At 41.5% G+C, this 15,920-nt stretch overlaps 15 pseudogenes; all 15 read right to left on the minus strand.

Moving 5' to 3' along the window:
* Positions 1 to 761: 761 nt before the first annotated feature.
* Positions 762 to 880, minus strand: LOC137122548 (5S ribosomal RNA; annotated as a pseudogene).
* An 857-nt stretch (positions 881 to 1,737) lies between these two features.
* LOC137122518 (5S ribosomal RNA) lies at positions 1,738 to 1,856 on the minus strand (annotated as a pseudogene).
* An 857-nt stretch (positions 1,857 to 2,713) lies between these two features.
* LOC137122527 (5S ribosomal RNA) lies at positions 2,714 to 2,832 on the minus strand (annotated as a pseudogene).
* Positions 2,833 to 3,699: 867 nt separating this feature from the next.
* LOC137122528 (5S ribosomal RNA) lies at positions 3,700 to 3,818 on the minus strand (annotated as a pseudogene).
* Positions 3,819 to 4,674: 856 nt separating this feature from the next.
* Positions 4,675 to 4,793, minus strand: LOC137122530 (5S ribosomal RNA; annotated as a pseudogene).
* Positions 4,794 to 5,661: 868 nt separating this feature from the next.
* Positions 5,662 to 5,780, minus strand: LOC137122538 (5S ribosomal RNA; annotated as a pseudogene).
* Positions 5,781 to 6,648: 868 nt separating this feature from the next.
* On the minus strand, positions 6,649 to 6,767 carry LOC137122522 (5S ribosomal RNA; annotated as a pseudogene).
* Positions 6,768 to 8,601: 1,834 nt separating this feature from the next.
* On the minus strand, positions 8,602 to 8,720 carry LOC137122543 (5S ribosomal RNA; annotated as a pseudogene).
* Positions 8,721 to 9,577: 857 nt separating this feature from the next.
* On the minus strand, positions 9,578 to 9,696 carry LOC137122512 (5S ribosomal RNA; annotated as a pseudogene).
* An 857-nt stretch (positions 9,697 to 10,553) lies between these two features.
* Positions 10,554 to 10,672, minus strand: LOC137122549 (5S ribosomal RNA; annotated as a pseudogene).
* Positions 10,673 to 11,530: 858 nt separating this feature from the next.
* On the minus strand, positions 11,531 to 11,649 carry LOC137122514 (5S ribosomal RNA; annotated as a pseudogene).
* Positions 11,650 to 12,517: 868 nt separating this feature from the next.
* Positions 12,518 to 12,636, minus strand: LOC137122552 (5S ribosomal RNA; annotated as a pseudogene).
* An 857-nt stretch (positions 12,637 to 13,493) lies between these two features.
* On the minus strand, positions 13,494 to 13,612 carry LOC137122510 (5S ribosomal RNA; annotated as a pseudogene).
* Positions 13,613 to 14,469: 857 nt separating this feature from the next.
* Positions 14,470 to 14,588, minus strand: LOC137122516 (5S ribosomal RNA; annotated as a pseudogene).
* Positions 14,589 to 15,445: 857 nt separating this feature from the next.
* On the minus strand, positions 15,446 to 15,564 carry LOC137122545 (5S ribosomal RNA; annotated as a pseudogene).
* Between the last annotated feature and the right edge of the window lie 356 nt (positions 15,565 to 15,920).

Consider the following 15,920-nt stretch of genomic DNA (forward strand, 5'->3'; position numbering starts at 1 on the left):
ACAGCTCTTAAAAACGCTGGAGAAGCAGAATGCATGACACTTGCTAAGAAGAAGATAAATGTGGCAAAGTACAAAGTACTATAACTGTACTGGTCTGTTACGCCCCTGTCTAGGGGGTCAGGGTGCAACATACAAAGATAAATTAGCATGTTCCCTCTCCGATCCCCAAACCAAAATCCAGGATCGACATGTTCCAACAGAATGATATTTATTTTAAACGAAAGATAGTGTCAAACAAAACATGACACTACAACTCAGGGCGACACTTTGTACTCTCTAATGTGAAAACAAGAGAAAACAATCAAAAGAAAAATGGCAGTCCACCCCTACAGATTTAATACTATTTACAAAATATACAATTTATAAACAAAACCACGGCACAAAACCTAACAATTCAAAAATGCTAAATAAGATTTGGAAACCAAGAACAGCAAACAGGTGCTGCTGCCAGAAAGAGCCTCGCTAGCTGTTGGGAACCGTACATTTAAAACTCCAGGAAGTGTAGGATGGACCAATCAGCTTCCTGTACTTCCCCCAAATCCGGCCAATCAGGCAGGGCACCTATAAGAACAACAAAATAAAAACAACACATATGGCCAGGACCGTAACATGGTCTACTAGTAATGAAGCAAGATGGTTGACAAACCAATAAAGTAGCAAAACAGCAATGAAAGAACAAAATTTGATGAAAATATAGAACAATTTCTATGAATAAATAGGCAGTAACACCAGCTTGTGCTGCCCGTAAACCCAAGCAAAGAAGCTTACAGCACGTGGTATTCCCAGGCGGTCTTCCTACCAAGTACTAACAAGGCCCGGCCCTATTTGGCTGCCGAGATCGGACGGGATCGGGCGCTTAGAGAGCAGTGTGGCCGTAAGCTGCATTTGACATCATCAACAGCTCTCAAAAACGCTGGAGAAGCAGAATGCATGACCCTTGCTAAGAAGAAGATAAATGTGGCAAAGTACAAAGTACTATAACTGTACTGGTCTGTTACGCCTCTGTCTAGGGGGTCAGGGTGCAACATACAAAGATAAATTAGCATGTTCCCTCTCCGATCCCCAAACCAAAATCCAGGATCGAGATGTTCCAACAGAATGATATTTATTTTAAACGAAAGAAAGTGTCAAACAAAACATGACACTACAACTCAGGGCGAACCAAGGCCAACATAATAAACAAAATAAGCCATTTCCCACAGAAAGTGCTAGCTAGCCTGATAGAAAGAAACAAACCAAAAGACAGTCGCTAACCCTAACTCCCTAATGTGAAAACAGTCCAAAGAAAATGGCAGTTCACCCCTACAGATTTAATACTATTTACAAAATATACAATTTATAAACAAAACCACGGCACAAAACCTAACAATTCAAAAATGCTAAATAAGGTTTGGAAACCAAGAACAGCAAACAGGTGCTGCTGCCAGAAAGAGCCTCGCTAGCTGTTGGGAACCGTACTTTTAAAACTCCAGGAAGTGTAGGATGGACCAATCAGCTTCCTGTACTTCCCCCAAATCCGGCCAATCAGGCAGGGCACCTATAAGAACAAGAAAATAAAAACAACACATATGGCCAGGACCGTAACATGGTCTACTAGTAATGAAGCACGATGGTTGACAAACCAATAAAGTAGCAAAACAGCAATGAAAGAACAAAATTTGATGAAAATATAGAACAATTTCTATGAATAAATAGGCAGTAACACCAGCTTGTGCTGCCCGTAAACCCAAGCAAAAAAGCTTACAGCACCTGGTATTCCCAGGCGGTCTTCCTACCAAGTACTAACCAGGCCCAGCCCTATTTGGCTGCCGAGATCGGACGAGATCGGGCGCTCAGAGAGCGGTGTGGCCGTAAGCTGCATTTGACATCATCAACAGCTCTTAAAAACGCTGGAGAAGCAGAATGCATGACACTTGCTAAGAAGAAGATAAATGTGGCAAAGTACAAAGTACTATAACTGTACTGGTCTGTTACGCCCCTGTCTAGGGGGTCAGGGTGCAACATACAAAGATAAATTAGCATGTTCCCTCTCCGATCCCCAAACCAAAATCCAGAATCGAGATGTTCCAACAGAATGATATTTATTTTAAACGAAAGAAAGTGTCAAACAAAACATGACACTACAACTCAGGGCGAACCAAGGCCAACATAATAAACAAAATAAGCCATTTCCCACAGAAAGTGCTAGCTAGCCTGATAGAAATAAACAAACCAAAAGATAGTCGCTAACCCTAACTCCCTAATGTGAAAACAGTCCAAAGAAAATGGCAGTCCACCCCTACAGATTTAATACTATTTACAAAATATACAATTTATAAACAAAACCACGGCACAAAACCTAACAATTCAAAAATGCTAAATAAGATTTGGAAACTAAGAACAGCAAACAGGTGCTGCTGCCAGAAAGAGCCTCGCTAGCTGTTGGGAACCGTACTTTTAAAACTCCAGGAAGTGTAGGATGGACCAATCAGCTTCCTGTACTTCCCCCAAATCCGGCCAATCAGGCAGGGCACCTATAAGAACAAGAAAATAAAAACAACACATATGGCCATGACCGTAACATGGTCTACTAGTAATGAAGCACGATGGTTGACAAACCAATAAAGTAGCAAAACAGCAATGAAAGAACAAAATTTGATGAAAATATAGAACAATTTCTATGAATAAATAGGCAGTAACACCAGCTTGAGCTGCCCGTAAACCCAAGCAAAAAAGCTTACAGCACCTGGTATTCCCAGGCGGTCTTCCTACCAAGTACTAACCAGGCCCGGCCCTATTTGGCTGCCGAGATCGGACGAGATCGGGCGCTTAGAGAGCGGTGTGGCCGTAACATGCATTTGACATCATCAACAGCTCTTAAAAACGCTAGAGAAGCAGAATGCATGACACTTGCTAAGAAGAAGATAAATGTGGCAAAGTACAAAGTACTATAACTGTACTGGTCTGTTACGCCCCTGTCTAGGGGGTCAGGGTGAAACATACAAAGATAAATTTGTATGTTCCTTCTCCGATCCTCAAACCAAAATCCAGGATTGAGATGTTCCAACAGAATGATATTTATTTTAAACGAAAGAAAGTGTCAAACAAAACATGACACTACAACTCAGGGCGAACCAAGGCCAACATAATAAACAAAATAAGCCATTTCCCACAGAAAGTGCTAGCTAGCCTGATAGAAATAAACAAACCAAAAGATAGTCGCTAACCCTAACTCCCTAATGTGAAAACAAGAGAAAACAATCAAAAGAAAATGGCAGTCCACCCCTACAGATTTAATACTATTTACAAAATATACAATTTATAAACAAAACCACGGCACAAAACCTAACAATTCAAAAATGCTAAAAAAGATTTGGAAACCAAGAACAGCAAACAGGTGCTGCTGCCAGAAAGAGCCTCGCTAGCTGTTGGGAACCGTACATTTAAAACTCCAGGAAGTGTAGGATGGACCAATCAGCTTCCTGTGCTTCCCCCAAATCCGGCCAATCAGGCACGGCACCTATAAGAACAAGAAAATAAAAACAACACATATGGCCAGGACCGTAACATGGTCTACTAGTAATGAAGCACGATGGTTGACAAACCAATAAAGTAGCAAAACAGCAATGAAAGAACAAAATTTGATGAAAATATAGAACAATTTCTATGAATAAATAGGCAGTAACACCAGCTTGAGCTGCCCGTAAACCCAAGCAAAAAAGCTTACAGCACCTGGTATTCCCAGGCGGTCTTCCTACCAAGTACTAACCAGGCCCGGCCCTATTTGGCTGCCGAGATCGGACGAGATCGGGCGCTTAGAGAGCGGTGTGGCCGTAACATGCATTTGATATCATAACAGCTCTTAAAAACGCTAGAGAAGCAGAATGCATGACACTTGCTAAGAAGAAGATAAATGTGGCAAAGTACAAAGTACTATAACTGTACTGGTCTGTTACGCCCCTTTCTAGGGGGTCAGGGTGCAACATACAAAGATAAATTAGCATGTTCCCTCTCCGATCCCCAAACCAAAATCCAGGATCGAGATGTTCCAACAGAATGATATTTATTTTAAACGAAAGAAAGTGTCAAACAAAACATGACACTACAACTCAGGGCGAACCAAGGCCAACATAATAAACAAAATAAGCAATTTCCCACAGAAAGTGCTAGCTAGCCTGATAGAAAGAAACAAACCAAAAGACAGTCGCTAACCCTAACTCCCTAATGTGAAAACAGTCCAAAGAAAATGGCAGTTCACCCCTACAGATTTAATACTATTTACAAAATATACAATTTATAAACAAAACCACGGCACAAAACCTAACGATTCAAAAATGCTAAATAAGATTTGGAAACCAAGAACAGCAAACAGGTGCTGCTGCCAGAAAGAGCCTCGCTAGCTGTTGGGAACCGTACTTTTAAAACTCCAGGAAGTGTAGGATGGACCAATCAGCTTCCTGTACTTCCCCCAAATCCGGCCAATCAGGCAGGGCACCTATAAGAACAAGAAAATAAAAACAACACATATGGCCAGGACCGTAACATGGTCTACTAGTAATGAAGCACGATGGTTGACAAACCAATAAAGTAGCAAAACAGCAATGAAAGAACAAAATTTGATGAAAATATAGAACAATTTCTATGAATAAATAGGCAGTAACACCAGCTTGAGCTGCCCGTAAACCCAAGCAAAAAAGCTTACAGCACCTGGTATTCCCAGGCGGTCTTCCTACCAAGTACTAACCAGGCCCGGCCCTATTTGGCTGCCGAGATCGGACGAGATCGGGCGCTTAGAGAGCGGTGTGGCCGTAACATGCATTTGACATCATCAACAGCTCTTAAAAACGCTAGAGAAGCAGAATGCATGACACTTGCTAAGAAGAAGATAAATGTGGCAAAGTACAAAGTACTATAACTGTACTGGTCTGTTACGCCCCTGTATAGGGGGTCAGGGTGAAACATACAAAGATAAATTTGCATGTTCCCTCTCCGATCCTCAAACCAAAATCCAGGATTGAGATGTTCCAACAGAATGATATTTATTTTAAACGAAAGAAAGTGTCAAACAAAACATGACACTACAACTCAGGGCGAACCAAGGCCAACATAATAAACAAAATAAGCCATTTCCCACAGAAAGTGCTAGCTAGCCTGATAGAAATAAAAAAAACCAAAAGATAGTCGCTAACCCTAACTCCCTAATGTGAAAACAAGAGAAAACAATCAAAAGAAAATGGCAGTCCACCCCTACAGATTTAATACTATTTACAAAATATACAATTTATAAACAAAACCACGGCACAAAACCTAACAATTCAAAAATGCTAAATAAGATTTGGAAACCAAGAACAGCAAACAGGTGCTGCTGCCAGAAAGAGCCTCGCTAGCTGTTGGGAACCGTACTTTTAAAACTCCAGGAAGTGTAGGATGGACCAATCAGCTTCCTGTACTTCCCCCAAATCCGGCCAATCAGGCAGGGCACCTATAAGAACAAGAAAATAAAAACAACACATATGGCCAGGACCGTAACATGGTCTACTAGTAATGAAGCACGATGGTTGACAAACCAATAAAGTAGCAAAACAGCAATGAAAGAACAAAATTTGATGAAAATATAGAACAATTTCTATGAATAAATAGGCAGTAACACCAGCTTGAGCTGCCCGTAAACCCAAGCAAAAAAGCTTACAGCACCTGGTATTCCCAGGCGGTCTTCCTACCAAGTACTAACCAGGCCCGGCCCTATTTGGCTGCCGAGATCGGACGAGATCGGGCGCTTAGAGAGCGGTGTGGCTGTAACATGCATTTGACATCATCAACAGCTCTTAAAAACGCTAGAGAAGCAGAATGCATGACACTTGCTAAGAAGAAGATAAATGTGGCAAAGTACAAAGTACTATAACTGTACTGGTCTGTTACGCCCCTGTCTAGGGGGTCAGGGTGAAACATACAAAGATAAATTTGCATGTTCCCTCTCCGATCCCCAAACCAAAATCCAGGATTGAGATGTTCCAACAGAATGATATTTATTTTAAACGAAAGAAAGTGTCAAACAAAACATGACACTACAACTCAGGGCGAACCAAGGCCAACATAATAAACAAAATAAGCCATTTCCCACAGAAAGTGCTAGCTAGCCTGATAGAAAGAAACAAACCAAAAGACAGTCGCTAACCCTAACTCCCTAATGTGAAAACAAGAGAAAACAATCAAAAGAAAAATGGCAGTCCACCCCTACAGATTTAATACTATTTACAAAATATACAATTTATAAACAAAACCACGGCACAAAACCTAACAATTCAAAAATGCTAAATAAGGTTTGGAAACCAAGAACAGCAAACAGGTGCTGATGCCAGAAAGAGCCTCGCTAGCTGTTGGGAACCATACTTTTAAAACTCCAGGAAGTGTAGGATGGACCAATCAGCTTCCTGTACTGCCCCCCAATCCAGCCAATCAGGCAGGACACCTATAAGAACAAGAAAATAAAAACAACACATATGGCCAGGACCGTAACATGGTCTACTAGTAATGAAGCACGATGGTTGACAAACCAATAAAGTAGCAAAACAGCAATGAAAGAACAAAATTTGATGAAAATATAGAACAATTTTTATGAATAAATAGGCAGTAACACCAGCTTGTGCTGCCCGTAAACCCAAGCAAAAAAGCTTACAGCACCTGGTATTCCCAGGCGGTCTTCCTACCAAGTACTAACCAGGTCCGGCCCTATTTGGCTGCCGAGATCGGACGAGATCGGGCGCTCAGAGAGCGGTGTGGCCGTAAGCTGCATTTGACATCATCAACAGCTCTTAAAAACGTTGGAGAAGCAGAATGCATGACACTTGCTAAGATAAAGATAAATGTGGCAAAGTACAAAGTACTATAACTGTACTGGTCTGTTACGCCCCTGTCTAGGGGGTCAGGGTGCAACATACAAAGATAAATTAGCATGTTCCCTCTCCGATCCCCAAACCAAAATCCAGAATCGAGATGTTCCAACAGAATGATATTTATTTTAAACGAAAGAAAGTGTCAAACAAAACATGACACTACAACTCAGGGCGAACCAAGGCCAACATAATAAACAAAATAAGCCATTTCCCACAGAAAGTGCTAGCTAGCCTGATAGAAATAAACAAACCAAAAGATAGTCGCTAACCCTAACTCCCTAATGTGAAAACAGTCCAAAGAAAATGGCAGTCCACCCCTACAGATTTAATACTATTTACAAAATATACAATTTATAAACAAAACCACGGCACAAAACCTAACAATTCAAAAATGCTAAATAAGATTTGGAAACTAAGAACAGCAAACAGGTGCTGCTGCCAGAAAGAGCCTCGCTAGCTGTTGGGAACCGTACTTTTAAAACTCCAGGAAGTGTAGGATGGACCAATCAGCTTCCTGTACTTCCCCCAAATCCGGCCAATCAGGCAGGGCACCTATAAGAACAAGAAAATAAAAACAACACATATGGCCATGACCGTAACATGGTCTACTAGTAATGAAGCACGATGGTTGACAAACCAATAAAGTAGCAAAACAGCAATGAAAGAACAAAATTTGATGAAAATATAGAACAATTTCTATGAATAAATAGGCAGTAACACCAGCTTGAGCTGCCCGTAAACCCAAGCAAAAAAGCTTACAGCACCTGGTATTCCCAGGCGGTCTTCCTACCAAGTACTAACCAGGCCCGGCCCTATTTGGCTGCCGAGATCGGACGCTTAGAGAGCGGTGTGGCCGTAACATGCATTTGACATCATCAACAGCTCTTAAAAACGCTAGAGAAGCAGAATGCATGACACTTGCTAAGAAAAAGATAAATGTGGCAAAGGACAATGTACTATAACTGTACTGGTCTGTTCCGCCCCTGTCAAGGGGGTCAGGGTGAAACATACAAAGATAAATTTGCATGTTCCCTCTCCGATCCCCAAACCAAAATCCAGGATTGAGATGTTCCAACAGAATGATATTTATTTTAAACGAAAGAAAGTGTCAAACAAAACATGACACTACAACTCAGGGCGAACCAAGGCCAACATAATAAACAAAATAAGCCATTTCCCACAGAAAGTGCTAGCTAGCCTGATAGAAAGAAACAAACCAAAAGACAGTCGCTAACCCTAACTCCCTAATGTGAAAACAAGAGAAAACAATCAAAAGAAAAATGGCAGTCCACCCCTACAGATTTAATACTATTTACAAAATATACAATTTATAAACAAAACCACGGCACAAAACCTAACAATTCAAAAATGCTAAATAAGGTTTGGAAACCAAGAACAGCAAACAGGTGCTGATGCCAGAAAGAGCCTCGCTAGCTGTTGGGAACCGTACTTTTAAAACTCCAGGAAGTGTAGGATGGACCAATCAGCTTCCTGTACTGCCCCCCAATCCAGCCAATCAGGCAGGGCACCTATAAGAACAAGAAAATAAAAACAACACATATGGCCAGGACCGTAACATGGTCTACTAGTAATGAAGCACGATGGTTGGCAAACCAATAAAGTAGCAAAACAGCAATGAAAGAACAAAATTTGATGAAAATATAGAACAATTTCTATGAATAAATAGGCAGTAACACCAGCTTGTGCTGCCCGTAAACCCAAGCAAAGAAGCTTACAGCACCTGGTATTCCCAGGCGGTCTTCCTACCAAGTACTAACAAGGCCCGGCCCTATTTGGCTGCCGAGATCGGACGGGATCGGGCGCTTAGAGAGCAGTGTGGCCATAAGCTGCATTTGACATCATCAACAGCTCTCAAAAACGCTGGAGAAGCAGAATGCATGACACTTGCTAAGAAGAAGATAAATGTGGCAAAGTACAAAGTACTATAACTGTACTGGTCTGTTACGCCCCTGTCTAGGGGGTCAGGGTGCAACATACAAAGATAAATTAGCATGTTCCCTCTCCGATCCCCAAACCAAAATCCAGGATCGAGATGTTCCAACAGAATGATATTTATTTTAAACGAAAGAAAGTGTCAAACAAAACATGACACTACAACTCAGGGCGAACCAAGGCCAACATAATAAACAAAATAAGCCATTTCCCACAGAAAGTGCTAGCTAGCCTGATAGAAATAAACAAACCAAAAGACAGTCGCTAACCCTAACTCCCTAATGTGAAAACAGTCCAAAGAAAATGGTAGTTCACCCCTACAGATTTAATACTATTTACAAAATATACAATTTATAAACAAAACCACGGCACAAAACCTAACAATTCAGAAATACTAAATAAGGTTTGGAAACCAAGAACAGCAAACAGGTGCTGATGCCAGAAAGAGCCTCGCTAGCTGTTGGGAACCGTATTTTTAAAACTCCAGGAAGTGTAGGATGGACCACTCAGCTTCCGTTACTGCCCCCCAATCCGGCCAATCAGGCAGGGCACCTATAAGAACAAGAAAATAAAAACAACACATATGGCCAGGACCGTAACATGGTCTATTAGTAATGAAGCACGATGGTTGACAAACCAATAAAGTAGCAAAACAGCAATGAAAGAACAAAATTTGATGAAAATATAGAACAATTTCTATGAATAAATAGGCAGTAACACCAGCTTGTGCTGCCCGTAAACCCAAGCAAAAAAGCTTACAGCACCTGGTATTCCCAGGCGGTCTTCCTACCAAGTACTAACCAGGCCCGGCTCTAGTTGGCTGCCGAGATCGGACGAGATCGGGCGCTTAGAGAGCGGTGTGGCCGTAAGCTGCATTTGACATCATCAACAGCTCTTAAAAACGCTGGAGAAGCAGAATGCATGACACTTGCTAAGAAGAAGATAAATGTGGCAAAGTACAAAGTACTATAACTGTACTGGTCTGTTACGCCCCTGTCTAGGGGGTCAGGGTGCCACATACAAAGATAAATTAGCATGTTCCCTCTCCGATCCCCAAACCAAAATCCAGGATCGAGATGTTCCAACAGAATGATATTTATTTTAAACGAAAGAAAGTGTCAAACAAAACATGACACTACAACTCAGGGCGAACCAAGGCCAACATAATAAACAAAATAAGCCATTTCCCACAGAAAGTGCTAGCTAGCCTGATAGAAATAAACAAACCAAAAGACAGTCGCTAACCCTAACTCCCTAATGTGAAAACAGTCCAAAGAAAATGGCAGTTCACCCCTACAGATTTAATACTATTTACAAAATATACAATTTATAAACAAAACCACGGCACAAAACCTAATAATTCAAAAATGCTAAATAAGGTTTGGAAACCAAGAACAGCAAACAGGTGCTGATGCCAGAAAGAGCCTCGCTAGCTGTTGGGAACCGTACTTTTAAAACTCCAGGAAGTGTAGGATGGACCAATCAGCTTCCTGTACTGCCCCCCAATCCGGCCAATCAGGCAGGGCACCTATAAGAACAAGAAAATAAAAACAACACATATGGCCAGGACCGTAACATGGTCTATTAGTAATGAAGCACGATGGTTGACAAACCAATCAAGTAGCAAAACAGCAATGAAAGAACAAAATTTGATGAAAATATAGAACAATTTCTATGAATAAATAGGCAGTAACACCAGCTTGTGCTGCCCGTAAACCCAAGCAAAGAAGCTTACAGCACGTGGTATTCCCAGGCGGTCTTCCTACCAAGTACTAACAAGGCCCGGCCCTATTTGGCTGCCGAGATCGGACGGGATCGGGCGCTTAGAGAGCAGTGTGGCCGTAAGCTGCATTTGACATCATCAACAGCTCTCAAAAACGCTGGAGAAGCAGAATGCATGACCCTTGCTAAGAAGAAGATAAATGTGGCAAAGTACAAAGTACTATAACTGTACTGGTCTGTTACGCCTCTGTCTAGGGGGTCAGGGTGCAACATACAAAGATAAATTAGCATGTTCCCTCTCCGATCCCCAAACCAAAATCCAGGATCGAGATGTTCCAACAGAATGATATTTATTTTAAACGAAAGAAAGTGTCAAACAAAACATGACACTACAACTCAGGGCGAACCAAGGCCAACATAATAAACAAAATAAGCCATTTCCCACAGAAAGTGCTAGCTAGCCTGATAGAAATAAACAAACCAAAAGACAGTCGCTAACCCCAACTCTCTAATGTGAAAACAATCAAAAGAAAAATGGCAGTCCACCCCTACAGATTTAATACTATTTACAAAATATACAATTTATAAACAAAACCACGGCACAAAACCTAACAATTCAAAAATGCTAAATAAGGTTTGGAAAGCAAGAACAGCAAACAGGTGCTGCTGCCAGAAAGAGCCTCGCTAGCTGTTGGGAACCGTACTTTTAAAACTCCAGGAAGTGTAGGATGGACCAATCAGCTTCCTGTACTTCCCCCAAATCCGGCCAATCAGGCAGGGCACCTATAAGAACAACAAAATAAAAACAACACATATGGCCAGGACCGTAACATGGTCTACTAGTAATGAAGCAAGATGGTTGACAAACCAATAAAGTAGCAAAACAGAAATGAAAGAACAAAATTTGATGAAAATATAGAACAATTTCTATGAATAAATAGGCAGTAACACCAGCTTGTGCTGGCCGTAAACCCAAGCAAAAAAGCTTACAGCACCTGGTATTCCCAGGCGGTCTTCCTACCAAGTACTAACCAGGCCCGGCTCTATTTGGCTGCCGAGATCTGACGAGATCGGGCGCTTAGAGAGCGGTGTGGCCATAAGCTGCATTTGACATCATCAACAGCTCTTAAAAACGCTGGAGAAGCAGAATGCATGACACTTGCTAAGAAGAAGATAAATGTGGCAAAGTACAAAGTACTATAACTGTACTGGTCTGTTACGCCCCTGTCTAGGGGGTCAGGGTGCAACATACAAAGATAAATTAGCATGTTCCCTCTCCGATCCCCAAACCAAAATCCAGGATCGAGATGTTCCAACAGAATGATATTTATTTTAAACGAAAGAAAGTGTCAAACAAAACATGACACTACAACTCAGGGCGAACCAAGGCCAACATAATAAACAAAATAAGCCATTTCCCACAGAAAGTGCTAGCTAGCCTGATAGAAATAAAAAAAACCAAAAGATAGTCGCTAACCCTAACTCCCTAATGTGAAAACAAGAGAAAACAATCAAAAGAAAATGGCAGTCCACCCCTACAGATTTAATACTATTTACAAAATATACAATTTATAAACAAAACCACGGCACAAAACCTAACAATTCAGAAATACTAAATAAGGTTTGGAAACCAAGAACAGCAAACAGGTGCTGATGCCAGAAAGAGCCTCGCTAGCTGTTGGGAACCGTACTTTTAAAACTCCAGGAAGTGTAGGATGGACCACTCAGCTTCCGGTACTGCCCCCCAATCCGGCCAATCAGGCAGGGCACCTATAAGAACAAGAAAATAAAAACAACACATATGGCCAGGACCGTAACATGGTCTATTAGTAATGAAGCACGATGGTTGACAAACCAATAAAGTAGCAAAACAGCAATGAAAGAACAAAATTTGATGAAAATATAGAACAATTTCTATGAATAAATAGGCAGTAACACCAGCTTGTGCTGCCCGTAAACCCAAGCAAAAAAGCTTACAGCACCTGGTATTCCCAGGCGGTCTTCCTACCAAGTACTAACCAGGCCCGGCTCTATTTGGCTGCCGAGATCGGACGAGATCGGGCGCTTAGAGAGCGGTGTGGCCGTAAGCTGCATTTGACATCATCAACAGCTCTTAAAAACGCTGGAGAAGCAGAATGCATGACACTTGCTAAGAAGAAGATAAATGTGGCAAAGTACAAAGTACTATAACTGTACTGGTCTGTTACGCCCCTGTCTAGGGGGTCAGGGTGCCACATACAAAGATAAATTAGCATGTTCCCTCTCCGATCCCCAAACCAAAATCCAGGATCGAGATGTTCCAACAGAATGATATTTATTTTAAACGAAAGAAAGTGTCAAACAAAACATGACACTACAACTCAGGGCGAACCAAGGCCAACATAATAAACAAAATAAGCCATTTCCCACAGAGAGTGCTAGCTAGCCTGATAGAAATAAACAAACCAAAAGACAGTCGCTAACCCTAACTCCCTAATGTGAAAACAGTCCAAAGAAAATGGCAGTTCACCCCTACAGATTTAATACTATTTACAAAATATACAATTTATAAACAAAACCACGGCACAAAACCTAACAATTCAAAAATGCTAAATAAGGTTTGGAAACCAAGAACAGCAAACAGGTGCTGCTGCCAGAAAGAGCCTCGCTAGCTGTTGGGAACCGTACTTTTAAAACTCCAGGAAGTGTAGGATGGACCAATCAGCTTCCTGTACTTCCCCCAAATCCGGCCAATCAGGCAGGGCACCTATAAGAACAAGAAAATAAAAACAACACATATGGCCAGGACCGTAACATGGTCTACTAGTAATGAAGCACGATGGTTGACAAACCAATAAAGTAGCAAAACAGCAATGAAAGAACAAAATTTGATGAAAATATAGAACAATTTCTACGAATAAATAGGCAGTAACACCAGCTTGTGCTGCCCGTAAACCCAAGCAAAAAAGCTTACAGCACCTGGTATTCCCAGGCGGTCTTCCTACCAAGTACTAACCAGGCCCAGCTCTATTTGGCTGCCGAGATCGGACGAGATCGGGCACTTAGAGAGCGGTGTGGCCGTAAGCTGCATTTGACATCATCAACAGCTCTTAAAAACGCTAGAGAAGCAGAATGCATGACACTTGCTAAGAAGAAGATAAATGTGGCAAAGTACAAAGTACTATAACTGTACTGGTCTGTTACGCCCCTGTCTAGGGGATCAGGGTGAAACATACAAAGATAAATTTGCATGTTCCCTCTCCGATCCCCAAACCAAAATCCAGGATTGAGATGTTCCAACAGAATGATATTTATTTTAAACGAAAGAAAGTGTCAAACAAAACATGACACTACAACTCAGGGCGAACCAAGGCCAACATAATAAACAAAATAAGCCATTTCCCACAGAAAGTGCTAGCTAGCCTGATAGAAAGAAACAAACCAAAAGACAGTCGCTAACCCTAACTCCCTAATGTGAAAACAGTCCAAAGAAAATGGCAGTTCACCCCTACAGATTTAATACTATTTACAAAATATACAATTTATAAACAAAACCACGGCACAAAACCTAACGATTCAAAAATGCTAAATAAGATTTGGAAACCAAGAACAGCAAACAGGTGCTGCTGCCAGAAAGAGCCTCGCTAGCTGTTGGGAACCGTACTTTTAAAACTCCAGGAAGTGTAGGATGGACCAATCAGCTTCCTGTACTTCCCCCAAATCCGGCCAATCAGGCAGGGCACCTATAAGAACAAGAAAATAAAAACAACACATATGGCCAGGACCGTAACATGGTCTACTAGTAATGAAGCACGATGGTTGACAAACCAATAAAGTAGCAAAACAGCAATGAAAGAACAAAATTTGATGAAAATATAGAACAATTTCTACGAATAAATAGGCAGTAACACCAGCTTGTGCTGCCCGTAAACCCAAGCAAAAAAGCTTACAGCACCTGGTATTCCCAGGCGGTCTTCCTACCAAGTACTAACCAGGCCCGGCTCTATTTGGCTGCCGAGATCGGACGAGATCGGGCACTTAGAGAGCGGTGTGGCCGTAAGCTGCATTTGACATCATCAACAGCTCTTAAAAACGCTAGAGAAGCAGAATGCATGACACTTGCTAAGAAGAAGATAAATGTGGCAAAGTACAAAGTACTATAACTGTACTGGTCTGTTACGCCCCTGTCTAGGGGATCAGGGTGAAACATACAAAGATAAATTTGCATGTTCCCTCTCCGATCCCCAAACCAAAATCCAGGATTGAGATGTTCCAACAGAATTATATTTATTTTAAACGAAAGAAAGTGTCAAACAAAACATGACACTACAACTCAGGGCGAACCAAGGCCAACATAATAAACAAAATAAGCCATTTCCCACAGAAAGTGCTAGCTAGCCTGATAGAAAGAAACAAACCAAAAGACAGTCGCTAACCCTAACTCCCTAATGTGAAAACAGTCCAAAGAAAATGGCAGTTCACCCCTACAGATTTAATACTATTTACAAAATATACAATTTATAAACAAAACCACGGCACAAAACCTAACGATTCAAAAATGCTAAATAAGATTTGGAAACCAAGAACAGCAAACAGGTGCTGCTGCCAGAAAGAGCCTCGCTAGCTGTTGGGAACCGTACTTTTAAAACTCCAGGAAGTGTAGGATGGACCAATCAGCTTCCTGTACTTCCCCCAAATCCGGCCAATCAGGCAGGGCACCTATAAGAACAAGAAAATAAAAACAACACATATGGCCAGGACCGTAACATGGTCTACTAGTAATGAAGCACGATGGTTGACAAACCAATAAAGTAGCAAAACAGCAATGAAAGAACAAAATTTGATGAAAATATAGAACAATTTCTATGAATAAATAGGCAGTAACACCAGCTTGAGCTGCCCGTAAACCCAAGCAAAAAAGCTTACAGCACCTGGTATTCCCAGGCGGTCTTCCTACCAAGTACTAACCAGGCCCGGCCCTATTTGGCTGCTGAGATCGGACGAGATCGGGCGCTTAGAGAGCGGTGTGGCCGTAACATGCATTTGACATCATCAACAGCTCTTAAAAACGCTAGAGAAGCAGAATGCATGACACTTGCTAAGAAGAAGATAAATGTGGCAAAGTACAAAGTACTATAACTGTACTGGTCTGTTACGCCCCTGTCTAGGGGGTCAGGGTGAAACATACAAAGATAAATTTGCATGTTCCCTCTCCGATCCCCAAACCAAAATCCAGGATTGAGATGTTCCAACAGAATGATATTTATTTTAAACGAAAGAAAGTGTCAAACAAAACATGACACTACAACTCAGGGCGAACCAAGGCCAACATAATAAACAAAATAAGCCATTTCCCACAGAAAGTGCTAGCTAGCCTGATAGAAAGAAACAAAC

The sequence above is a fragment of the Channa argus genome, unplaced genomic scaffold, assembly GCF_033026475.1.
Source record: "Channa argus isolate prfri unplaced genomic scaffold, Channa argus male v1.0 Contig165, whole genome shotgun sequence".
Taxonomy (NCBI): domain Eukaryota; kingdom Metazoa; phylum Chordata; class Actinopteri; order Anabantiformes; family Channidae; genus Channa; species Channa argus.